This window comes from Delphinus delphis, chromosome 13 (genome assembly GCF_949987515.2).
Source record: "Delphinus delphis chromosome 13, mDelDel1.2, whole genome shotgun sequence".
NCBI classification, from domain to species: domain Eukaryota; kingdom Metazoa; phylum Chordata; class Mammalia; order Artiodactyla; family Delphinidae; genus Delphinus; species Delphinus delphis.
In genome coordinates, this window is record NC_082695.1 from 69658421 (window position 1) to 69684529 (window position 26109).

The following is a 26109-nucleotide window of genomic DNA, read 5'->3' on the forward strand; positions in this document are numbered from 1 at the left end:
GAGATTTTTTGTCTCATGTTGCTTGGGAAGATTACAATGGATTAGGCTTGTAGAGTGTTGTGCCTTGTGCCTAGCATACAGCAATTCATTAATAAATGTTTACTATTGTTTCTCTTTTAATACTACTCTGAGTTTTCCAGATGTCCTAGATGTCTCACTGGCAAATCAAATTCGATATTTCCAACCTGAACTCATAAACGCTTCCCAACAAACCAACTCTTTTTTTTGGCACTTCTGTTCAGGTGTCAGGACATCACTGTTTTTCAGGATCCCTGTCCTGACACCTGTGCCCTGACTCTTGCTTAGATATCACCTCTAATTAGTCACCAAGTTCTGTTGTTTCTAAAAATTTCCATCGATCTCCCTCGTTGCTTAATGCCAGCAAACCAAACTCTCATAGTAACTTCCTAACTGACCATCCTGCTTCTGGTTTCTCCTTTCTAAAGGATCCCGTTTTCCACTCTCAGACTCCTGCAGTCCAGCTCGGCCCTGGTCATGCCACTCCTGGACTCAGAAGTCTTTAAAATCTTCCCGTCACCTACAGAAGAAAGGCTCTGTGACCTGGCCTGTTATTTAAGGCCTCTGTATTTGTCAGTATTTTCCGGAGAAACAGAACCAATACCATATGTGTGTGTGTATATGATTATGACTATATATATTATATATATATGATTTATTCCATAGAATTGGCTTACATATTAATGGGAGCTGGCAAGTCTAAAACCTGCAGGGTGGGCCAGCAGGCTGCCATTGCTGCAATTCCAGTGGGAAGACTGGCAGTCTGGAGACCAAGGAGAGCAGATGTTCCAGTTTGAACGCATTCTGCTGTAGAAGGCTGTAGGAAGAGCCGTCGTCGCTGATGAAGTCTGAAGGCAGTGTGCTGGAGAATTCTCTCTTGCTCAGAGGATGCTGGTCTTTTTGTCCTATTCTGATGGTTGGAGGAGACCCACTCACATTGTGGAGGGCAGTCTACTCGAAGTGCATGGATTTGAATGTTAATCTAATCCCAAGACAGCCAGAATAATGTTTGACCAAATATCTGGGCACCCTGTAGCCCAGATATTTGGTTAAGTTAAGTTGACGCATAAAGTTAAAAGCTAATATCTTAACCAGCCTCCTTTGTGTAGGCCAGTACTTGCTGTTTACTGATGACTCTTATTTAGCTTATTTTGGAGTTTAAATCAGCAACCTGCTGTGCTTCTTGGTTTTTTTTTTTTTTTTAGAGTTATTTATTCATTTATTTATGGCCGCGTTGGGTCTTCGTTGCTGTGCGCGGGCTTTCTCTAGTTGCAGCGAGCGGGGGCTGCTCTTCTTTGAGGTGCGTGGGCTTCTCATTGCTGTGGCTTCTCTTGTTGCAGAGCACGGGCTCTAGGCGTGCGGGCTTCAGTAGTTGTGGCTCCCACGCTCAGTAGTTGTGGCTCAGGGGCTCTACAGCACAGGCTCAGTAGTTGTGGTGCATGGGCTTAGTTGCTCCGCAGCATGTGGGATCTTCCCCTACCAGGGCTCAAACCCGTGTTCCCTGCATTGGCAGGCGGATTCTTAACCACTGTGTTACCAGGGAAACACTGTGCTTCTTGGTTTTTAAAAAAATAAGTTAAAAAAAAATGTTAAATTTATTTAAAACAATTTACTGTGCATAGAGGGATTTAGAACAACTGTTGGCCTTGTTCTTTTCATTTCAGTTCCCAGGCAGCAAAGGCTGCTGAGTATGAACTGTCCATAGTCACCAGGAAGCCCTCTGAAACCCCCAAACCCAATAGCAATCCAGCAAAAAAAACAAAAACAAAAGCAAAAATCTATCATTTATTGAACTGAACATGAACTGCCTACTAAGGTTACACCAAATAGGCCTGAATGATAGTTTTTAGTCTTCCCATTTTGCAGCTGACAAGACTAAGGCTCAGGGAGACTGAGAGGGTTTAGGTAACTTTCCTGAAGACACACTATAAATGGGTAAATTGGGATTCATCCTAGGAAATTAAAAAAAAATACACACCTAGATTTATTCCTACTAGTGAAAGATTTTAAGAAGTGGGGCCTGGAGGGCTGCATTTTTTTTTTTTTTTTTTTTGCGGTACGCGGGCCTCTCACTGTTGTGGCCTCTCCCGTTGTGGAGCACAGGCTCCGGATGCGCAGGCTCAGCGGCCATGGCTCACGGGCCCAGCCGCTCCGTGGCATGTGGAATCTTCCCGGACCGGGGCACGAACCCGTGTCCCCTGCATTGGCAGGTGGACTCTCAACCACTGTGCCACCAGGGAAGCCCGGTCTGCATTTTTAATGAACTCACCAGGAGATTCTGGTATGTGGACCACTCTTTGAGAAACACTGACCAATGGGAATGAGCTTGTGAACATGAAGAAATGAGCTCACGGACATGGCACTGCTGTGGGATAGTGTTCAGTTCTCTCAAACCAGCCATTTGATATTTCAGATAAATTGAAAGTAATACAGTAGAATTCAGTTATGGGACTCACAGAAGAGGAGCTCAGTGCAACGTGAGGTGCATACTTCTCCAGTGGACAGATATGGAATAGCTTACAGTAGAGAGGCCCTGAGCTGAAGACCAGTTGAGGAGTGGAATTAACTGGGTTACCTAGACATGTTAGGATTCCGTGTTCCTGAAAAGAGAGAAGCCAGTGTCAGCTCAGACTCCACCTGGAAGAGATCTGGGGGCGACTGTTTCCTTGGTCCCCAAAATACAACACATATGGGGAGGATTCATTGTTTTCCATTTAAAGAGAAAATGGCCCACCTTGGTTCTGAATAAGCAGTGAGAGGTATTTGAGTGTGATTTCTGGAGAATGTAAACTGTCCCCCAAATCACTTACAGATAATGACTCCAAATGAGCTTTGAGCAAATTCATGAAAAGCTAAGTGTTTTTTGTCTGTTGTAATAAGCGTCCTAATACAAGATCAAAACATGCAAGTTCAGAACTGAGCCACACAGCAGGAAAACATTTACAGAACCCAGTAAAGGAGGAGTCCAGAGTCCCAACAGCCAAGATGTTGTCTTGGTTCTCACCAGAAACTAGACCCTCTGAATCACATTCATAATATATGTAAATATAGCATAAGTTAACTGCTTCGTAAATTTATATATTTAATATTCTAGGATAGTATATTTTCCATTTATTTCTATATAATCCATTTGTGGTCTTCAAAAACTCTGAGTTTGAGTTCCTTCAAGTATTGTAATGGATTACCAATTATGTCTAAACATAAAAATGTTATAATACAAAAATATAAAAGTGAAAATGCCTTATTAGTAATTGCTTCATTTCATTTAAAAAAGCACAAAGAAATAAAGAATCACGGAAAGTAGGTTTTGCTTATCTTAAATACTGAAAACAAAACCGAAGGGGAGTATAAAGTACAAAGGCAAATTTCTGAGTTTACCTACAGCAACGATATAAACTGCATCCTAAGTAATCATATTTCCCATTTTAAAAACAGTATATATTTTCAAGTTCTAAAGTGAATGTTACCTATTTAAAGTTACAAAATAGACATCAGCTTATTTAAAACAAAAGCAGGATGACAGATTCTACCCATGAGAATTTTTAGCAATACTACCGAATTCTAACATTCGTTTTTGCATATCAGGGATTTTTTTGGCAACAAAGAGCACAATGAAGCAGGAACATATTAAGGAATTCATCTATAAACTGACTGTAGTCTTGCAAATGTCAAAGGCTTACCTAAGGTGTTTGATATTTCACAGAGCTGCTGAAAGGATTAGCTTTCTTCCTTTCTCTCGGTTCTTTCATTCTGTTCCTGCACTAGGACAGCTCCTCAGAAATCAGACCTTGCCAGGCTGTATCATCTTTTATTTGTCTCAGTTTCCAGAAATGCTGTTCCTGCATTAATAAATAGTTAATGCTATATCGTCTTTTTTTCTTTTTTTTAAATAGAAGTCAGATTAAAAAATACTCATTTGGGGCTTCCCTGGTGGTGCAGTGGTTGAGAGTCCGCCTGCCGATGCAGGGGACACGGGTTCGTGCCCCGGTCTGGAAAAATCCCACATGCCGCGGAGCGGCTGAGCCCGTGAGCCATGGCCGCTGAGCCTGCGCGTCCGGAGCCTGTGCTCCGCAACAGGAGAGGCCACAACAGTGAGAGGCCCACGTACCGTAAAAAAAAAAAAAAAAAGAAAAAAATATACTCGTTTGAAGAATGACTCAATTAAAAAACTAGTCAAAGATATTTTATTCCATAAGCCTATTAGAAAGATTGAAATAATGTTTGTTCTTCTTAAAAGGAAATAGATGTATTCTGCCAAGGCCAGGGCCTAGCACAGAGTGGATACTCACTAAATGGTAGTAATTTAAGAAAATCTCTTTCAAGAGTTACTGTCAGAAAAATATTTGACTCTTCTGAGGAACTTGTTTGCTTTTTAATGGAATGAATGATGAGAATTATATTCTCACTTGTTTACCTATTTTCTATAACTGATAGAAACTCGAAACTAAATTTAGTGCTTAACTTCCATAATCATCGTATTCTAGATACTTAACGCATCTATTTCGAGTCATTTTACAATTGTAAAAAATTAGCTATCTTATTTTATTTGGACTTTAACATTCTGATCACCTTCAAGTGGTTTTTAGAAGATGAGAATAATGAAAACAAAACAGTAACAAGAAAGAATGCTGCAAGCCTCCAACTCCTAAGATTTTTCATAGACATTAGGATGCATCCAAACAAAATGATTTTATTTTTATGACATAAATTATGTCAATTTATGTTATGTATTATTTATGTTTTTACTGTAGTGTCGAGTGTTTAAAATATTTCAAATATCACAGGAAAAATAGCCTGGATGACTGATTCATGCCGCACTTAAAAAATAAAATAAAACAAAAACCAGTGTTTTATAAAATTTAGAACTTTTCTGTTTTCTAAAGAGAAGTCTGAGAGAAGCAAAATATTAACTTATGCTGTGTTTTAACACTTTAAAGCATCGTGGTGTATACATGGTTATATGGACAGAATCCCACAGACTCATGATCTGATCCAGTTGCTGCTGCTTCCTCCTGGGTGATCTTTGCAGAGTTAATCAACCCTCTGTGTCTGTTTCCCTATCTGTAAAATTAAAAAAAAACAATTCCTACCATTCATAGTTGTAAGGATTTATGACAGTTTATGCAGCTTGCCTGAGACAAAGCCTGGTACCCATTAAGTATTCCATAATTGGTAGCTGTTGAATTAGTAACAAAACCAACACTATATGCTCTGCTTGCCTAGAAGGGTGCTGAACATGAATCCTCAAAGGACCTTTGGTAAGTTGCATTGAGAAAAAGAGTAATACTGACAGCAAAACAAGCTGGCTCTTCCTTCTAGGATGCTTCTGGCTTGACTGACTTTCTCTCTGATTGATGAAGCTGGATGTAAAGATGGGGACTGGAGTCTATTTTTAATAGCAAGAGTTATTAAATATTGTTTTTCACTTATATCAAATATCAAAAGTAACAACACTAAGAAAATAACATTGTGTTGTTGACATAGTTATACTTCTTTTTTTCATAAGGAAGAGAGAAAAATATCTTAATCACTTATAATAATCGTGTTGAACATGTTTTTCAGGCCATGGGGCTTTTTCCTGTAACACCCTGGAATAATTATTTACTTTTGTCCCAAGTCTGTTTTTGATTGTGTACAATTTCTTTTGATTATCTTAGAGGTGCGCTAAGATTCCAGAAGGCTGAATTTTGCCCGTAACATAATGCACCAGTTGAATCTGGAAATTGTGCCTGTTGGAAAATAGATGCTGACTCACATGGTGGACTATAGCATGACTACATGTAGTAGTAGTAGTAGTCACGTAGTCACGTACATGTAGTCACGTACATGCCCTTTCATCTGTTAGAGCTCCTGCTGTCATAATTGTAATTTTTTTGCTCTGGAAGAAACTGATAATACGATTCTCAGTTTGTCAGAGCTGTAGAATTCCACTAATGTAACAATTTGGCTTTGGTATTCAACATTTTTGCAGCTTTTTGTATTGGTAAAACTGAACTAAGCAGAGAATCATGAATTAAGTGTGTACCAATTTTGACCCTTTAACTTTGTTTTCTCTAGGAAGATATAAAAACAAACAAAAAACTTTACCTGCCAATTGGTAAACTTTATAGTGTAGCTGTGAAGTTTAGAAGCACACCATGTTTGCCTCTATCAAGACACGCAGTAATTACTGCATTGGGGAAAAAGTTCCTGCTTTTCTGCTGGGGGAAAGTTGGGGGAAAGTTCCCTGGAGTTGTTTAAGGGACTGGTGGGATGATGTCTGCCAAAACTGTACTGGAATATGTGGCTGTGTGCAGTGGGATGCATGCTCCTCAGACGTGAAGCTCATGGTTATGTCTTCCAGGGTAGGCAAAAGGCACAGTTTTATTTAAAATAAACAGCAAAGGTACAAATCATCTGAGGCAACACATTATAGATGTGTATGTGTACCTGTATGCAGGGATTGATGGAAATCCTGCATTTAATATACTACATTCATTGCTGTTTTGCGTACTATAGTGAGATATGCATTGCTAATGAGGGGCAATGCTTTGAACTTTCATGTATGCATTGAGCACCCCATGTACTTCAATGCAATATCACCAAATAAGTATACATTTGCCTGTGTTTTCAAAATAAATGGTCAAATAAATATATAGCTCTCTAATCCCTGAGTAGCACAGTGACTAGGGTGACCAACCATCCTTGTTTGCCTGGGCCTGAGTTTCTCAAGATCAGGACTTCCAGTTTTAAAATCAGGAAAGTTCCAGGAAAAGTTGGACCAGTTGGTCACCTTAATGGTGACATACCAAGATGTGAAAAAGTTGGTCAATATGTTCTACCTCCAATACTAATATAGGAAGTGTGAAATCAACTGAACGTTAAACTCTAATGTTAATTTACACAAAAGGGCAGTAGCTACGCTGTCTACCATAAGACCTGTGGTTGCTCTAGGTCTCAGGACTATTTTCATCATTATCCCCTGCCTGGTATTTATAATACACATGATAACTACTGACCAAGATTTTGTGGACTGACTCAGCTAGCCACATCACGTCCCAGCATGGAGCCAGAGAGGTGCAATGTATCTAAATAAAAGCAGAATTAATTAATACTGCAAGGATTTGCAAACCTTTTCCTCAAACTTAGAGGGACATTTTTAGGAAATATTAAACTAGAAGGGCTGGAAGAAAGGGAAGTATAATTCACCGTAAAGAATCTTTCCGGCTTGCTGTTTCTCATGCAGCTGTCTTAATGAGATTGAGAGAAACAAGGAAAAGAGCAAGGGCTCTGGAGTCAGGCAGGACTGGGAAGGAATCCTACCTCCAGGACACCTTGGCTGTGTAATCTTGATCAAGTTACTTAACCTCTGTAGTCTCATCTCTGAAATGAGAAATGCATAGTCTAAATCATTTTCCTTTGTCATATGCTTTCAAAGAATTATATTTCTTTTCATTAGAGCACTGAGCTTAATGGTGATTATTTGCTGTGTCGATCTCCCTGTGAGTTCTACGAGAGGAGTGGCCATCTCTCTCTTTATTTTAACTGCATTGTCATAGTGGGCATTCAGTCATTTTTTGTTGAATGGAAGAATGAAGAATTTTGTGAGGATTACATGAAATAACTTACATGTAGGGTTCCTGGAACCTTCTTTTCTTCTTGTCTGCCCAATCAAACCCACTGAAATTACAGTCTTGCTTTTGTATTTGTAGAAAAAGGTTTAGTTAATAGATATTTTGTAAGTATGTAGAAAAACTGAAAATCCAAAGATCAGATGGTATATCTGCATGTTCATCCAATCTGCATATTTGGTCCAAATGCCAGTTCCTATCCAGTTATTTGGGGTAATGTCCATGCAAGTTAGGTTATGGCTAAGGATTGTGACCACAGAGAACTGGAGTTTATTTTGTTGTGATTAGTGGTCCCTATTTCTGTAGCGAGGGTACGCTGATAACCAACAATTTAGATGGATTGCATACATTTTCAAATATCTTTTTATGCCAATTTTGAGCCCAGGTATTGCATTCCAGGTAAGAATTGTGTCTGAGCAGACAGTGAAAAGTGAGTACTAGCAGGAAGTTTATTTTCTTTTATCCAATCAATATTTCAGCTGTATGTGATTTTCTGTCCAAATTATGTAGTTGATTGCTTCAATTTTTTACTTCCTTCTGCATGTCTAGACACATCATTAGAACTGACAAAGAGATTTAAGTGGCATGCCAGTCTCTGTAGCACAGGGCCTTATGAGAAGGATAATCCTTGGAACTACTCCTTTCCAAAACAATTCATGTAAAACAGGCCATATCATTTATTTGTAGAAGGAACACTATTCAGCTTATCTATAAGTTAATATGGGGTAAATAGAACAAATTTAGTTGTATCATATTTTTATAGTGGGCTTATTCCACTATAAAATTCCAATACCCTTTCAGGGAATCCTTTAATTTTGTGTGTGTGTTTTGAAGAGTTATCTAGATATAACAATTCAAAAATTTTAATGCTTGTTCTATGATTTGATCCCTAAAAATCAACAATGGATGGTGTACCCTCACCATTTTTGTTCAGAATAGTCTTGCTATTGCCACTTTCTTACCTCACCACATCCTCTGCTCTTCCTGTACTCTCAGGCATACTTTCTTAAAGATTGGAAGTAAGGATGAAATTAAAAACATACAAACCAAATAAATAAAAAACCTTGTGACTAATTATTTTATGCATAAACCTAATAAGAATACAAAATATAGGTTGTTGCCTACACAAAAATCCTTGGGGTTTGCCACAAATGCCATTTTAGTTTCTACATAGTTGATGCTGATGGGGAGGGGAACATCTCTTCTACGCATCTTGGGTTCTCTAGCTGTGGCCTTGTAAATTAGACTGGCCAAAGGCAGATTAACAAGGGAAAAACAAACAGATGGTTATTAACATGTGCACCATGCATGTATCACATGGGAGTACCAGAGATGAGTAACTCAAAGGTTTTGTTAGCATTTTAGCAGAGGAGCAAAACATTTTTAGAGATATGACAAGGAAAAGGAAAAGGACCTTGAGTCTCTAGGGATAGCAAATAGTGGAAAGGCAAATATATGAGAAACTAATGGAAGACAAGGACTAGCTAGTAAAATCTGTTATATAGATTCCTCTGGTGCCATCTCTAGGTGATGAGGATCTAAATATGTCTCTTGTGATTAACTTTTGTCCTTCCTGGTAGAGAGAGGGAGGAGGGACACCTTTGTACATTTATGTTCTGCTTTAGGCAAACAGGAGGGCAGAAAGCTTTTCTTGTATCTGCTTTTTCTCAATTGCCTTCCGCTCAAAAATAATCCTTATGCCAAAGTGACACACAGTTGGCCTATCCACGGGTTCCAGATCCAGGGTTTCGACTGACCCCGGAACCTGCAGATGTGGAGGGCAGAGTGTACAATGCTGTTTTACATAAAGGACTTGAGCGTCTGTGGATTTTGAGAGGCATCCTGGAACTAATTCCCTCCCAATACCGAGGGACGACTGTATTTTGGGATGATACGTTTTGCTACCCTACAATGCCATTGGCCCTTTCTTATGCTGCTTGTGTGTGTGTGTGTGTGTGTGTTGCTTTCTTTTTAAGCTGTAAGATGAAACTGATAGAATTAAGGACATATGTGATAGTAACCTCTATATAGCACTCATCAGCATATTCAGGGTTCAAATTAGATACATTTACTTTGTAGAGATCAATTACATGATATAATGTGACAAACTCTAAGTGACTTTTTAAAATAGAAAAGGATACCAAGGTCACCTTTTTTACTCACTTTATCATTTCATTCTCATAGTTTAGGACTAAATTTAACAATACTGTTAGGCAAATAAAATTTTTAGAATAAAAATTTGGGAACATTGCACTCTCCCAAGTCCAAAATTTTATAAACTACATGGGAGGGACACATTACAACATGTTTGCCCAGTGTTTTACAACAGAATTTATTCTCTCATTCAGAAACATTTACTGAGTGCCTCCTATTTCCCAGGTGCTAGTGCTGTGCTGCCAGTTTTAGGAAATAGGAAGCAAACAAGACATTGTTCCAGCCCCAGGGGAGCTTACCAAGTGTCAGACAAATCGATGGGTCATTTTTACATTGTGTGATGAGTGCTTTGATAAAGACAAGTGCCGTGTTGCCCTTCCATTCCCCTTAGAGGTAGGTTCTCTGTCAAAGTGATAACTGATGAGGCTGCTGAGTTCATCAGTGATCTGTGAGGTTAATCATGGAGTGGGCTAAGTGGGATCATGAAGGCGTGTAAGGAGGTAGGTTGGGAGACCACAGCCTTTTTTTTTTTTTTTTTTTTTGCGGTACGCGGGCCTCTCACTGTTGTGGCCTCTCCCGTTGCGGAGCACAGGCTCCGGACGCGCAGGCTCAGCGGCCATGGCTCATGGGCCCAGCCGCTCCGTGGCGTGTGGGATCTTCCCGGACCAGGGCACGAACCCGTGTCCCCTGCATCGGCAGGCGGACTCTCAACCACTGCGCCACCAGGGAAGCCCGACCACAGCCTTCTTAATGTGAAATCGTTTGAAAGGACACTTCTCTGACTTCTAGGAAGTACTTACAGCTATGATAGAGATGAGTTATCATGGTAGACTTTCTAAAAAATCAAAAACAGATTTCTGGGTGTCTTTCAGGGTCTGCTAGTGTTCCTTGCACACTCTGTCTCACTTACACAGGACGTTTTCCTGCACACAGAAAGTCAGTTGTATTTTACCACTTAACAAGATTTATATAAAAACAAAATAATGAATACTGCTTGCGTTATTAGTTGCAACTAGTCGCAACCCCAAATATGTTGTTAAGTCTTCCTGCAGTGGAGCCCATCTTCCCTTCATTGTTAATCAGTCTTTTTAAGCACGTGGTTGGCTTTATCACACTAGAGTTTCTAATTAACTCAGAAGTCTGTACAGTCCTGTTGTCAAATATGTCCTGTTTGGTTCAAAAAATTCAAATTTGCCAAATCTGGGTCATTTGATGAAATCAGGTGATTTTTCCTACTGTATAAAATCCCCTTATTAATGTTTTAGTAATGTCTCCAGATATGTATATTTAAACTAATTTAGGGAGAGAGAAAAATATTAGAAAATTGGATTGACAATGAAACTTGAAAGATTGAAATCTGAGGAAGGAAATAACTTCCTTTGCAACAAGCTGTAGACACTGTATGGACACTGTATGAAGAAAAATGATTTCTTATTCTCTGTCTTCTCCATGAGAAGAAATATATTAGTTCTGTAGGAGGTGAAATGTAAGTAAAAATTCCTGGAGAATAACATCCTCTAGAATGTTTAAATACAGTGGAACTGGTCAACATGGAAATTTCCATAATGTCCTTTTTGACTTTTCAGAGGCGACTATTCGAGGCACTGTGGAATACGGTGGTGACTGAGGCGGTCAAGTCACTCTGGGTTCTTGTTTTGGGCAGGGGCACCTTTCTCTGGGGCCAGTGCAAGTGGCAGCAGATGCCTCCTCTGCACAGAAACAATGCCCTTCATTCCTTTATGTTCCGAAAATAATATAAAGGTCTGCCTGGGAGGTTTCTGTTCTATATATACCCTTTTACTCCTCCCCTATCAAATGTTTGGGTGGTATTTTATGCAGACTCATGTTTAAACATTTATTTTTTCTGACTTCAAGTTTTTAAGTTCGAATGTTTACAATCTCTTATCAAGGGAAACCAGGCTGCTTACTCTTGTCAGTGTCACACAGGGATGTGGGCAGCCTTTTGGGTACGAGTCATCCACAATAGCCAGAAAGATGGAGGCAAAAGACAAAACCATATCTGAAGAAGACATCCAGGTTCGAAACTAGATTTGCCAAATTGGTTGTCAGTGAGGAGTGGGATGGTGGAGGGGGCAAATGTGGGGAATTTTCTAGAGTTCTGTAACTAGAAGAAAAAGCATAAAGCAGAAATGAGATGACAGAGGTCAAGACATTGGTCGTAAGTAGGGATGGGTGTTGACTGCATGATGTATGTGTGTGTCATTTGGGTCATTTGGCACAGGGTTTAGTTTGGAATTAACATATACACACTACTGTATATAAAATAGGCAAACAAGGACCTACTGTATAGCACAGGGAACTATATTCAATATATTGTAATAACCTATAATGGAAAAGAATCTGAGAGAGAATATACATATATCTGAATCACTTTGCTGTACACCTGAAACTAACACAACATTGTAAATTAACTATACTTGAATAAAAAAAAGATTGAAAAAAAATAAAATAAAAAAGGAAGGCACAGGGTTTAAGGGCCTGAGTAAGGGATTTAAAGCATGTGTTAAATTTTTTTTAAATTTATGCTTATATATATATTATTATTTTTAATTTATTTGTTTTATTTATTTATTTTTGGCTGCATTGGATCTTTGTTGCGGTGCGCGGGCTTCTCATTGCAGGCTCGGTAGTTGTGGCGCAGGGGCTTGGTTGCTCTGCGGCATGTGGGATCTTCCCGGACTAGGGATGGAACCCGTGTCCCCTGCACTGGCAGGCGAGTTCTTAACCACTGTGCCATCAGGGAAGCCCTGTGTTAAATTTTATACTCACTGAGTAATTAAAGTTATTCATTCTTACCTAGAGATGAAGTCAGTGCCTTCTTTGTTTCTTACTTTTAAAAATTTGCCAGGCAGGATATGACTTCTCCTTTTCGAAAAGAAGGAATCCTCTCTTAAATATTCATTGCCACTTACCATAATAGAAGGAACAGACTGGAAATGAGAAAGAGAACAAGAAGAAAAGGGGAGATATAAATAACAAATATTTAATATATGTGCATTTATGAAATGTATTATAAAAATGTAAAATATGTATTATCACCCAGATAACTAAAGTGACTTAAATATCTTACATTTATATTGTTTGTGGGACTAACAAGACAGGAATTATGTCCCTACTTCTTTAATCTGGAGGAAGAACTTGAAAAAATCTAGGGCTTTTCAATATCTATAAAATTTTCAAATTTAAAAGTGATAAATATATAAAAAAGAGTTTCTTCCCCAATTGGGTTTTTTTTTTTTTTAAGGGATTATTTTATTTTATTTTATTTTTTGGTCGTGCCACACGGCATGCAGGATCTTAGTTCCAGGGATCAAACCTGTGCCCCGTGCAGTGGAAGCACGGAGTCCTAACCACTGGACTGCCAGGGAATTCCCCCCAATTAGTTTTGACTTCAGTTCAACAGAACATGAATGGAATACTCACAATTTCATATGACACACCATCCTGGGTTTTGTTTTGTGCCCTGGTGCAAAAGAATAAGATGAAGTTGTAGAAAAATCTCAGCTCTTGCATCATGCAGTCATATTGTTTCTCCACAGACTTGTCAACATGAAAAAAGTCTATGTTATGGCTAACAGTTATGCTTGAACAATGTGTTAATACGGTCTTTCTCAGAATTGAGAAATACATGGAGCCTTTTTAATGGAAAAAAATTCCAATCCTTTGAATGTTGAAAAAATATTTTTATTGTAATGTTACTTGAAATGTACAAATATACAAGGATGTATACAACATGGGGAAAATAGCCAGTATTTTGTAATAACTGTAAATGGAGTGAATCCTTTAAAAATTATATAAAAATGTATAAATATAACACTAATTATATACTCTTAGCTATTAAACAAATATAAGACCAAAATAAATTTACAAATTAAGTAAAAACAATACGTTAAAACCAACAAAATCCAATTTAATATGATTAATTTAATGTGGTGGATGATGTTGTATTACTGAAATTAAATTACCTCTTGTAACAGGAACTCTGTTACCTGTACCTTCAGACCCCAGGTACACAGATCTTGGCTGAGGAATGCCCTACAATAATGCTATGACCCTCTTTACATCATCCTAAGGAAGAGTATGGTCTAGTAGATAACCATGTGGGATTTAGGGGCAATCAAACTTCAGTTTGAATACCTGCTCTGATTTCTTTTCCTGTAAGCGATGTAACCTTGGACAAGTTTATTTAATTTCTTAAGCCTCATTTTTCTCATCTGTGAAATGGGTGGGTGGGTGTAATACCCCCCTCCCAGGTATTGTTTTGAGGATTTAATGAGATCATTTAGGATGCCTGTCACATAGAAGGTATTCTATAACTATTAGTTCCTCTCTTTCCTTGATTAATCTAGTTTTTTTTTTAAAGTTCCTCACAAGTTTGGACTTCCAAAAAGAATTACAGCCTATCAGACTGTATGAAAAACCAACTAGCTAAGACAATTTTTGGAGTCACAAGAATAATAAAAACTCATCACCCTCCCCCTGCCCCCCACTTTTTTTTCTCCATGATTGCTTATGCTTTCTTCCTCCATTCATATGTCCTTCTAGACATTATCACATGTCCAAATCCAACTCAGAATTTAAGGTCCGGATCAAGTGCACTGCAGTCCAGAAAGCTTTTCTAAATTCTTGGCTAGAGTCATCACTCACTTCTTATAACGCCCAAAACACTTAATCTCTACCTCTCATGTGTTACTCAAATTTGAGTAAGACAGCTGAATATGACTTACACAATGGCAGAGCCTTGAGGATGGGCTTGGAGAACAGCTTTGTCATAACACAGCCCAGCCAAGAACTGCTGGGAAACAACTGCAGACGGACCCACCCCACCGGAGCAGTGACAGCTGCGCCCCTCAGCACTCTAGTTGGGTGGGCTGCATCAGAGCTGTGAAAGGGTCTTTTGTTCTGAGGGTTACTGGCCTCCCATTAGCCCTTTCAGCCAGTCACGCACAGCGAGCAGTCCTGTCAGCAGCCTCATTTCTTTAGAGGAAAGGAAGTGGTAAATCAGTGTGTGGTGAGGATCGTGGAACATCGGTTGGAAGAAGCTGCGTTTCTGGAAGCTTCTCTGCTGGCAAGTAGACACTGCTCAGTGGCTGAACTGCTGCTGATTTGGACAGGAAGCTGAGTCAGCTTGTGGGTCAGCCTCTGAGGAGGAGGTTGTGAGGGAGATTCATGCACTAGGGTCCAGGGAGAGATGGAAGAGACCAGAAAATAAGGCCACTGCATAAAGTAGACTCAACCATAGATAGGGGAGGTGAGGTCAGCTGAGGAAGGAAAGCTGTCAGGCCAAAGGTGTGGTTTCTGCTGCCTATGGTGAGGACAACCAAACAGAGATAACCAAATGTACGTGCCAAAAAAGGTCCAAGGTGCACCACGTTTGGAATAGAATAGGCCTGTCCCCAGGTAGAAGCCCTGCCCTTGTCTTGGTTAATCTTAATATCTGAAAACACAGTAGTGACTGAGAACAAATATTTCTCTTTATAAGGGATATATGCAATAGTGTTAGTCAGCATTTCTCAAACTGACCCAATCATAAAAATCACCTGGTGAGGTTTCTAAAAAGATACAAATTTCCAGGCTCCATCTCAGATAGACCCGCGGAATCAGAATCATCAGGGAGAAGGCTGGTCTGGAATTCAGAATTTTTTTCTAGGCTTCTCAGGGGATTCTTAAAATCAGGCCAGTTTAGGATGCCCTTTTGTGCCTGGAAGGGCTCACAAATGGGAATCAGAAAGTCTGAGTTTGAATCCAGGCTTTACCGCTCACTCATTGAGAGGTCTTGTGTGAACAGCATAACTTCTGTGAACCTGTTTCCTCAAATGAAAAAAGGGCATCCCTTTCCTCCCTACGTCACTGGCTTGTGAGGCTCAAAGGCCTTCATGTGTATGATAGTACATAGTAAATTCAACCTGTTTTCCCCAAACTGTCTATAAAATAAATTGCTCATGTATTACAAAAGTTTTCCATTGATTTGCAGCGTATTTTGGAAGAAGTATACATTTAGGTAAAATCAATTACAGGATGACAGTGGAGGCTTTAGTCTCCTCTGTCTGGCTTGCTCATCCCCCCATTCAGCATGCATTGGGTGAGCAAGTTATATTTCTTTGGAGACTGCTTGGGTTATCATTGCTGCTTTCATTGCCTTCTCGGGGGTTTGTGAAACATGACAGGTCAACCCCAGACTCCAAGGAGAATAGTTGTGTTTGTCTTCCTCTGAAGGTGGGATGGGAGCAGACTATGGGATGCAGAATGGAGTGAGACCACACGGTGGTCAGCTATGTTTCTTCCAGAAGCAAGGGAAGATAATGATCAGGAAATCTGAGCATATAGATATGTGTGTAAATATGCTACTCACACACACACATATGTAAACATATACATACATATAAATATACACATAAATACATACAGGTATTAAAAATATAAAAAGTAAAATTGGGATTAAAAAACCACCTCATTTGTTTTTCAGTTCATACAGTCTTGATAGCTTTCCATCTTAATAAATACAGATGCATAACATGATTTTTTTTTTTTTTTTCGGTACGCGGGCCTCTCACTGTTGTGGCCTCTCCCGTTGCGGAGCACAGGCTCCGGACGCGCAGGCTCAGCGGCCATGGCTCACGGGCCCAGCCGCTCCGCGGCATGTGGGATCTTCCCGGACCGGGGCACGAACCCGTGTCCCCTGCATCGGCAGACGGACTCTCAACCACTGCGCCACCAGGGAAGCACCCCCATAACATGATTTTTAATGGTTGACTACTAACAAATTAATTGATGTGTCATAACTTACTTAACCAGTCCCTACTAGTGAATACCTGGAATGTTTTCCAAATATTTGCTAGCATAAATGTTGCCTCCTACATATGTCTTTGCCTAATTGTCCAAATATTTCCTTAGGAAAAATACCTAGAAATTGAATTGCTGGGTCACGATTATGCACATTTAAAAAAGACTTTTGATCTATTAGTTCAAGTGATTTTCCAGAAAACTTGTATCAATTTATATTCACACCAATACCTTCTATGTGCTAGCCCCTACCCTCAAGGAAACCACAGTCTAACTCTTTATTCTTTAGGATATTAACCATTTGTCTACCTTATGTATTTGGAAATATTTTCTGGTGTTTTATGCTCTTTTTTTTCTCTGATTGGACTGGGTAAATCCTTGAGGTTTGCTTAAATTTCATAGTGTAATTCGTGGTTTGAAAAGAGATTAAAAACTGTCCTCACTTTGATCAAACATAAGTAGGAGGCTAAGGTTATTGTTGCCACTTACAAATATGTTTATGTAATGTCAGATACTCAAATTCAATCTGGCTTTGTTGGCTGGACCATCGATTCATTTATTCATTTCATCAAACATTTATTGAGTGTCTTAAAAATTTCTAGGACCTTTCAGTCAAACGTGAACTCTAACTCTGAGGAAGCTGATGATCTAGTAGAGAAGACAGACAAATAAATCCATACTGATAGTGTGACATGCAGTGTGATACGTGCTATGATATTAGAATACACAGACTGCTCTGAGAACGCAGAGTAAGGAAATCTCTAATGAGGTGGGAAGGCACTTGGGCCATTTTGAAATTTTAGTAGGTATTTGGTGGATATAGGCATGGAAGGGCATTCTGTGCAAAAGGAACAGTATGATTGAAGGTGCAGAGACATGATATACATTGAAACATTTAGGAAATATGCAGTGTTTTTGTTTCTCTGGATTAAAGAGCATTGGAGAGCCTGCCGCTCTCCAATGCTCTTTAATCCAGAGAAAGTTAGAGGGAAGTTAGAGATGAAGTTGGGGCCAAGATAAAATGGGCCTTCTGAAGGCTAAGATAAGAATGATGAATTTTACTTAGAAAATTTTGGGAGAAAAGAGGAAGAGGAGTGGGATTGCAGAGGGAAGAGTGGAACTTTACTTGTAGTGTTTCTTCTTTTTTTCTTTCCTTAAGAGATAATTTTAGATTTAGAGTTGCAAAAATGAGTTCCCACATGCCCTTTAACCAACTTTTGCTTATGTTCACCTTACCTAACCATAAAACATTTATCTAAACTAAGAAATTAACCTTGGTTAATTAATAATACTATTGATTATAGAACAGAACTTTATACAGTTTCACCAGTTTTTCTACTAACGTTCCTTGTCCGCTCCAGAATCCAATCTGGGATCCCACATTGTCTTCAGTTCTTATATTGCCTTGGTCTGTGATAGTTCCTCAGTTTTCCTTGTCTCTCATTGTTACTGAACCAAGTTTGAGTCCGCTGGCTCTCATGCGGTAAAGCCGCTCTACTGACACTGGGTTGTGGCGAAGCAAAGTGCAGCGCACCAAGCAAGGAGTCCAGGACAGCTAGTGCTTAAAGCACCTGAACTCCCCATGGGTCTCATTCAGCAAATCATTTTTAAAGGCAAGGTGAGGGAGGGGCATCCCAGGGTATGTGATCAGCTCATGCACCATTCCCTGATTGGTTGATGGTGAGGTAATAGGGTGGTGTCACAAGGGTGAATATTATCAATTCTTTAGGTGCCAGTAGGTATAGGGGCTACGTGCTCACGATCATCAAGTAGTTAATTTCTTACATTTGGTGGTGGTTTTAGCATCTGTAATACAACTCAGGAAATGTGCATCCGATACTGTAATCTAGGTACTTCAGAGAGAATTTGAAAGAATACTAGTCAGTTGTTTTGTAGCATGTTCCTCAGTTTGAATTTGTCTGTTTTCTCATGATTAGACTAAGGTTATACATTTTTGGGGAAGGATAACTCAGAAACGACGTGCCCTTCTCAGTTTGTCATATCATGGTGAACACTGATTTTTTATTGCTATCTGGAAATGTTAACCTTGATCACTTGGCTAAGGCAGTGCTTGCCAGGATTCTCCACCATAAACTTAATATTTTTTCCTTTTTAATTACTTAATATCTTCAGAATGTCAACTAAAAATCTGGAAGAACATCTTCTTGGTGATTTGGAGACATCTAAGAAATAATATCAATATTATAATTATAATAATAATTATATATTATTAGTATTTTTGAGAGACCTGCCTTCTGAGCTGGTAGTCTCTGTCTCATTAAAGCTCTAAGCCTTCTTGACAAACCAATCAGTAATAGTTCAGACATTACTGCTCAGTAAAGACTAACTTAGCCTCATCTCGCGACAGATATTGACATCCCCCCATGTGTATTTATTCTACCAGCCAAGTTGCCTAGATCCTTAAGCCCTACCCCCCTCTTCCTCTCTTTCTCAAATGTCTCATTCCCTTCAGCACACACATTTTCTCAAGTCTCTTCCACGTTAAAAAAATACGTATATATACATAAAACCCCTCAATATCTTCCTCTGACCCTGTGACTGTCTCCCTAACCACCACCCTTTCCACATACTTCCTTCACAGTAAGCTTCCAGAGTATGTCATTTACACTCTACATCCGCGTTCTGTAATTAGCCCAGCCCATGGCATTCTTCTTTTGCTCCATCAAACAATTAACATTACTCTTATTAAAGTCAACACAACCTTTCATTTGGCACTTTTCAGTAATTACCTTACTTACTTCCTGCGGCATTTGACGTTGCTCACCATGGACTTGTTCCTGAAATGCTTCCATCTTTCTTGGCTACATTGGTAATACTCTTTCAGGGTTTTCTTTCTGTCTCTCTGGTTGTTCCTCCTTTATTTTTCTCTGTCATATTTTAAATCCGCCTGCGTCTGAATGATGTAAGACTCACGCTTCCAAAGACTAGAGGGAAAAACAGTAAATTTACAGGGAAGAACTTGCCAAACACTACTTAAGCCTTGAGGTTAATATCCCTAGTGATGTCACGTGGTATCAGGTACCCCTGGCATGCTGTGATGAGAAGGGTACTTTTCCTCTGTGGTATTCTTTCAAAAAACCCACAAACCAAGTCAAGAGGAGTTGACCAAGGTGGTGACGTAGGAGGCTCCTGAGCTCCCCTCCTCCCACGTGCACACCAAACGCACAGCCACATGTGGAGCATTTTCCCTTTGAAAAGGATCCAGAAACTGGCTGAAGGACTCCTACTCATCAGACGAATGAGGAAACATCCACATCAAAACAGGCAGGAAAGGCTGAGACACACTGTCACCATAAACCCCACCCCTGACACAGCACCATACAAGGGGGAGGGAAGCCCCAACTCTTAGCTTTTCCTTAAAGAGAAAAGGGTTTGAGCCCCACGTCTACCACCCCAACATTTGAGACTCCCAGGGAGAGTCAGGCTCCCAAAACATCTAGCTCTGAAAGCCAGTGGGACTTGTTTTCACAAGACTCACAAGACTATAGCAAAATAAGAAGCAATTCTTTTTTTTTTTGTCTTTATCTGACATTTTTTAACACCTTTATTGGTGTATAATTGCTTTACAATGGTGTGTTAGTTTCTGCTGTATAACAAAGTGAATCAGCTATACGTGTACATATATCCCCATATCTCCTCCCTTTTGCGTCTCCCTCCCATTCTCCCTATCCCACCCCTCTAGTTGGACACAAAGCACCCAGCTCATCTCCCTGTGCTATGCGGCTGAGAAGCAATTCTTAAAGGGTGAGTGAACACTCACCAAGGCTATCACCCCAGCGTTCAGTGCAGAGGGAGAGGGCAAAATAGCCCTTCTGCCAGTCTTGCCCTCAAAGAGATTTATCTGCGTACTTTAAAAGCTGCTGCCTGAGGGCCAGCCGTCTAATTGAGCAGGCGCTAGAGGCTGGCTGTAATCCTCCCTAGAGCCCAGAGAAGCTGGAGGACACCTCTGCCACCTGCTCCTTCCTACCTGCGCCAAGTCACCAGTTTCTCCGTGGAAGGAACTTGTATGCATGTCTGTGCCCCAGCTTTTATGGCTGCTGCAGAAAGGACTGACTGGATCACCTACCTCTGATAGCCGAAGGGGCTTCCATTCCCAGGTTGGAAGTGAATGAAAGGAGGTAGATATAATTGCTAGGAAAGTAACTGGGATGATGTCTATGGTAAGACTAACTGGTAGGTGACAATAAGCTGTATGAGTGTGTTGGACAGGCTTCACAGGTGAGAGGTAAATGATGGGTTTTAGTTTATAAAACGTATTTTGCTTATATGATCAGTTCTTTAGTTACTCCCTGCAGTGACTCTATGAGATATTATTATACAATATTTTCATTTTCCACATGAGCAAGCTGAGGTAAAACAGCTTATGCAGGCTCACACCAAGGGCCAGAGTCTGCTCAGAATGTTGCTATTTCCAGCTGTGCTGATCACTGGAAAAAAAATTGGGGGGAGGTGTGTTAGTTCATTTTGCTAAAAAGGAAACTGCTTTGAGTAGGTTTGGCTAAAGCAAGATGTGTGACAAAAAATGCTGCTTGTTCCAGGTCTTATTCTGTGCTTTGGTGATGCAGTGCTGAGTAGGCTTGATTGAGCTGCTCAAATTCCCTAAGCGTTCTAAGCGAGCGGCAGGGAGACGCAGAGATGTGGGTGTTCATTTTCATTGAACCTCATGCTGTTTGATGGTGTATTTATTTTCCTCATCTTCCTTAGGATGTTCTGATTTTTTTTGTTTTTTTTTTGGTTAAGTCTCTCATAGTAACAACTCCTATTTAAGAAGAGCTCAACACATTTAAGAGGCAAATATGGCAAGATCTTGGACTTTTTGTAATGCCTTTTGAAAATTTCAAATAGTCCAAATGACCAAGTTTCTTTATATGATTTAGATTAGAGCTATCAGCTTCTCCAGATAATACATTTTTTTCATAAAAAGGTACTGTTTAGAGGATCAGAGCTTTTGGGCTTATTAAATACATTACACATCTTTATGATAAAAATTTTTACTTTTTATAATTTAGTTAATTCATATAGTAGAATTTAATAGTCTAAATTCTACAGGGTAAACCCATGCAAAATTTTCCCCTTTCCTGGATTTAGGAAACATTCTTTTGGATGACTTTTTTCCACTGCAAGTATTTTTGGTCTCTTGTGTATAACAGCTAAATGTACAGTAAATATCCCTGTTCCCAGGCCAATATGAGAGGCAAAACATGTAGAAAAAAAGCATACAAAACAGTATAGGGTACATGTCTGATGATAGGCACTGACAGCAAGAACTACTGAAATTTAGAGAAGAGAGAGCTTAGGATTCATTAAGAGCAGTTAGGAGAAATGTTGCAGGAAAAAAAAAAGAGAGACTTAAAGATTGAAGGGTCTTGGAAACAGCCTAATTGAAGATTATGTAAGTGAGTTGGAGGAAAGAATAACTAAACTCCATACTGATGGAAAATATGAGTATCTCATGAATTTATGATCCAAATCCCAGGAAGAGGCATTCTTGAAAAAATTATTCTTGTGAGAAGAGTGAGAGAAAAGGGAGCATAGATGGGGATGTGTATGCAGACTGCCTATGGGCAGCCCTTTCAGATCTCTGTGGTTCCTTCCCTAGTCGTACAGTGGATGAACGCTATACTTCGTGTCTGTCCTTCGTGATCACTTACCCAAGATCTTCAGGAATTTGTTCCTCAGGCCCAGCTGAGGAAAGCCTTTTTAGATTGTGTGAGATCAAGACAGCCAGCCAGACTACAGGAAAGATGTTCTTTTTGTTCTGCAGAGGTCCTTGCACTTACAACGATTTACACAGGTGTGGTATAAATTGTTCTCTGAACCAGTAAACTAAGAAAGCGTTATAGCAGGATGAATTCCTTATTTGTTTTCTGTTCATTGTTGAAGGGGTTATATTACTTTAGAAAAATGGAGTGATTTTTCAGAGGACATAAAATTATCTAAACTCACAGGGACCAAGAGGTATCTAATTTGTGGCCAAGCTCTGAGTGAAAGTTTATCTTTTACATGGTACAATGTAAGCGAAAATTGATTCTTTGGACAGTTATTGCTTGGAGTGTAACTTCCATTCCAATTATCCAGGAATTCTGACTCCCTTTTGAAAATAATAGCATCTTGATGTTTGATGTTATTTTATTTTGAAGAATTCAAAGGCTTTTATTTTTCACAGTTTTATTTTGATAAATATACATTATTAGAATATTCATATTTTATTTGATAACCCAATTAGAATTTTATAAAATATGCAGTTAAAATTTCTGAATGATTTAAGTAATGGTTTTGAAAGGTAAACTTGACTTCGTATCATTAAGTGAGGTCAATAATTATGCTATTATACATTCACTTCAAATTAGTTGAGTCAGCCTGGATTTTATGATGTTAGACCAGTAAGATATCAGAAGTCCAAGGATATAAACAACAAAAAGATAATAATGACATATATATCATTAATAATTGAGAAATTTTTTGAAGTTATTTCTCAGGTAAACTGCTTAAACTGTCATGAAGGTAAATTAAGTTAGATGCATCTAGTTTAGGCTCCAGATCTCAGAATATTTCATACATAATTTTACCAAACATTCCACTTAATTAACTATTTTTCTTAGCCAAAGAAAATCCATATAAAGTGAAATACATTAATGAAAGAATGATTTAAAAACACACAGTATTCAAATAAGTGTAAAATTAAAATTGATTTTAATTTTACACTTATTTAAGTTGATGTAGTTTTCCAAGATTTAAAAATGATTTTAGTGAAATTTTAATAGGTACCCAAGTGGAGAGAAGAAAACACTTCTGGATTCTGGGTTTTGAACTATCTGAAATTCAGCAGTAATGAAAATTATTTCAGGTTTAACTCAATCAAAGCTTGGCAAAGTTTTTGCCTGGATAAAATAGTTATTAATAAACATTAAATTGGAGAACAATTATTTAAACTACCCTTGAGTAAGCTATAGTTATTTTATTTAATAGAAAACTTTTTGTCTCCTTTCTTTATCTCTTGCTGAAAGAGTGCCAGAAACCATTTAGGAGTGTTCACTTGAAGTAAAATGAGAAATAAGCAAAAAGGGATAAGGAAACAGGGCAATAAGGAAAAATGTCTGATCTTCAGTGTGCAAATCTATTGGGAAAACAGTATTTTTCCTTTTGCCAAGCATTTATTGAAGTTTAAATAGCAGAATAAAAGTCTTTTCTTGGGAAGAAATGGCACTCATACCGTACGAAAATTGAAACGTTGAGGTATCATAATATACTTTCCTTTGTAGTGCATTTTTAAATTAAATTAAAAAAATTTTAAAAACTAAAAATTGTACATATTTAAGGTATACAAAATAATGTTTTGATATACATGCATCGTGAAACGATTACTGCAGTCAAGCTAATCAATCCATCTCCTCACATGGTTATCTTTTTTGTGTGTGGTGAAAGCACCTGAGTTCTTTCTACTCTCTTAGTGAGTTTCCAGGTAAACTACAGTATTATTATTAACTATAGTCACCAAGCTGTACATTAGATTTCTAGAATTCACTCATCCTACATAACTGTAATTTTGTACCCTTTGACAAACATCTCTCCATTTCTCCCACCTCCCTGCTCCGACGTTTTTAGATTCTGCATGTAAGTGAGATCATGCAGTATTTTTCTTTCTGTGTCTTGCTTACTTCACTTAGCAGGATATACTCAAGGTTCATCCATGTTTTTACAAATGGCAGGACTTCCATCTTTACTGTAGCTGAATAATATTCCATTGTATGTATATAACACATTTTCTTTATCCGTTCATCCACTGATGGACACCTAGTTTGTTTCTATATCTTGACTATTGTGCATGACACTGCAGTGAACATGGGAGTGCATATATTTCCTCGAGTAACTGATTTCCTTTGTAGTGTTTATTACAAATGTTATTAAACATTTATTTGTATGTGTTTTTTGCTAAGCTGTAGGCTCCCTGAGAGAAAAGACTGAATCTCTGGTCCCCTACTTACTTTCAAAGACTCAGCATAGTGGCTGACACCTACTAAGACACAGGAAATAGTTATTGCATGAATGAATGTTACAAATAAAATGAAAAACTGAACCCACAAGGGAAGTTAAAAGAGGAACTTTGATTATTTTAGTCATTAAGAAGAGACTAATCCAAGATTTTATGGAGATAAACGAAGACCACCGTGTGAGAATAAACAGAGGCTCTTCATTCAGAACTCACTATATAGCAAGGGTGTCAGCCACCATCACTTGTGTTTGGTAGAGACTCAGAGGATGTAGGGGAGTGGGAAAGCTTTATAGTGGGAAAAAAAGGAAGGCTTCAGGTGAACCTGAAGGCTGTTGGCATGCTGAAGCTACAGGTAGGAAAACTAGAATCAGGTCACCTTATATGGTTGGTTTGGGGAGCATATTTGGCCTTCGCTGAATGATCCTGAGTTGGGAGAGGGGGCAAAAATTAGGAAAGCTGTCAGTCATTGGCCAAGTCCTGCCCATTCCAGGCTGATTGTGGTTTGCCTTTCCTGGCTAGTTGTTGCTGGAAGTTGTGGGTCAGAGTTCTACTGAGATGTAAAGTTTGACACGTTCCATTTGTATATTCAATCTTTCAATTTAGTGTTTCTCAAATATGTGACAGGTTGAGAGCCTCATTTGATAGTTTCCTTCTCTCTGGTAAAAGATGGTGGGTGCTTAGTAACTATTTGTGGGATGGTGAGAAATGGGAAGAGAAGAAGGCTGAAGTTCTTTCTCTGCTGCATCCCAAGACTGTACTATGCAGTGCAATAGCCACTAGACACACATAACTGGTGAGCACCTGAAATGTAGCTAGTTTGAATTGAGATGTGTTTTAAATGTTAAATATACAAATGTCCAAATCTTCATATGAATGAAAGAATGCAAACTATCTCATTAACAATTTTTTTTCCTACTTTTATTTTTATTTGCATTTTTTTTTGGGGGGGTGGCATTTGTTCCCGGGCCATAAGTTTTTGTTTCTTCAGTTTCTTCTGGGGTATCTTTTTCTTCTGTGCAACCTCCTTTTCTGATTTAAGATCAATCTATTCTTTTTCAGTAAGGATCATCTCAGTGTGGCAGGGAGAGCTCATGAATGGGTTGATCTGACCATGAGCTCTGTAAGTCCTGTGCCGTATCTCGGGGGCTTTGTTCACCTGGATGTGCTCAATATCCAGAGAATCTACATCTAAACCCTTAAGTTCAGCATTACTCTCTGCATTTCCGAGCATGTGCAATAAAAATTCAGCAATCTTTTTGGGCCACCGACTCTTGAGGCCAGCCCCACTGTTTGGCCTGGGCACACCTACCAACTCCACCATTGTAACGACTGAATGGCACACATCGCTTCTGTAAAGTGACATCCTTCAGATACTCGGTGGCATTTAGGATATGCATACCGTTAATGGCCTGGGAAGTTTCACGAGTGTTCTTAAAGTGAACACGAAGGTTTGAACCTCTTGATTTGCATGTTTGTGGGGTTTTCTGGGTCAAGTGAATGGTGAACCAT

The 26109-nt window shown here is 39.0% G+C and overlaps 1 pseudogene; it reads right to left on the minus strand.

The window, feature by feature from the left end:
* Nucleotides 1-691: 691 nt before the first annotated feature.
* On the minus strand, nt 692-26109 carry LOC132435766 (large ribosomal subunit protein uL22 pseudogene; annotated as a pseudogene).